The following is a 1,782-nucleotide window of genomic DNA, read 5'->3' as shown; positions in this document are numbered from 1 at the left end:
CAAGGACTTACAGTGCACCCATCCACCCATCACTCATTTAGCAATTAGTGCACTGTGCCAAGGCTGGATGTGTCATGTTGACACTGAGACACAATCCCTCTTCACCCTCCAATGTGGAGACCGTGGTAAATAGTAGGGAGCTGGCATATGTAACAAACACAGATTACGGGGCAAGTGATGTAATGCGGATACAAAGTAAAATGGAAAACAGGAGATGTTCATTGCAGTGAGGGTCTGGAAGGATCTTCCGGGCTAAGTGGGATTTCAGTGAAACACTGGGTAGAACTAATGCGGGGGGGGGCAGGGGAGGTGGAATCCAGAGGAATCCAAGGATATAGAACACTTTAAGCAGAGAGCGTGTTTACAGGCCAAAAAGCGGTCAGTGTGCCTGTAGTTCATGGGTAGAAGCCAGGTGTTACGGGAGCTAAGCTGGGCTGGGATTGAGTTTGCATGAGCTCGAAGGCCAAGCTGAGGATTTTCTTCTACAGGCAGTGGAGAGCCCCTGATGATTTTCAAGGAAAGGCGTGTCGGTACTACATCTGTGCTCTAGGTAGGGACGCTACCACTTCTGTCGTGTGATATTTGAATTCCCTCTTATATTCCCCTAACTCCTCTGGCTTCTGCAGGAATTCGCCATCTGCCTGTCCTCCAGGGGTGGCACCTGAGTTTGGATTCTCTCCTCTCCTCATGCCACAGGATGTCCCACGATGACTTTATCCTCCCTTATGGAGTCAAACATCCTCTATATGATGATGACTCTCAAATTTGTCCGAGTCATAGGGGAGACCTATGACTGAGCACCTACCTGAACATCTCACCTGGTTGCCCACTGATACGTCCAACTCAATTAATCCAGGTAAAATTCGTCATCTTTCCTCTTCACCCAAACCCAGGTTCTCCTCTTGTGCTCTGCATCCCAACACATAACCATCACTCCATCTACTGCTAAGCCAGAAACCAGGGTATCATCAGTGCCTCATCTCTCGTCCCCCTACAATGAGCCTATTACCAAGTCCTATTCAGTCTCCATTGTCTGTGTCTTCTCCTTGGTGACTACCTTAATTGAGGCCACTTACTGATCTGTCTCTAGTTTTCTACTCTGTCAATCTATGCTCCATTCTAGGCCAGAGAGACCTTTCTAAAATCCAGATCTCATTCCACACCCCTGCTTAAAAACTTTTTAATGGCTTTTCATGGGTTTAATCATGGCCTATAAAGATTTCTGTGACAGCTTTTCAGCCCGGCTATATGATACTCCGTGGTATGGATGCACCATAATTTATTTAACTTGTTTTCTAGTGATAGATGTTTGAGTTGTTTGTAAACTTTTGCTACCATAAAGCTATAGTTTAAAATGTTATATGTAGGAGTTCCCGCTATGGTGCAATGGGATCAGTGGCGTCTCTGCAGCCCCAGGAGGCAGGTTCGATCCCCAGCCTGGCAAAGTGGGTTCAAGGATCTGGCATTGTAGTTGTGGCATAGGTCACAACTATGGCTCAGATCTGATCCCTGGCCTGGGAACGCCACATGCTGTGATGCAGCCAAAAAAAAAGTTATTATTTATTTATTTAGTATGTGTATAAGTATATTGGATCAGAAATTATATTCATTTGTAACTCCAGTAAGTGTTGGCAATTTATTTTTTTTATTTTTTTCTTTTTTTTTGTCTTTTTAGTATTTCTTTGGGCCGCTCCCGCGGCATATGGAGATTCCCAGGCTAGGGGTCGAATTGGAGCTGTAGCCGCCAGCCTACACCAGAGCCACAGCAACGCGGGATCCGAG

The sequence above is a fragment of the Phacochoerus africanus genome, chromosome 7 (genome assembly GCF_016906955.1).
Source record: "Phacochoerus africanus isolate WHEZ1 chromosome 7, ROS_Pafr_v1, whole genome shotgun sequence".
NCBI classification, from domain to species: domain Eukaryota; kingdom Metazoa; phylum Chordata; class Mammalia; order Artiodactyla; family Suidae; genus Phacochoerus; species Phacochoerus africanus.
The sequence above is the reverse complement of the archived record's forward strand: the minus strand, read 5'-3'. Positions refer to the sequence as shown.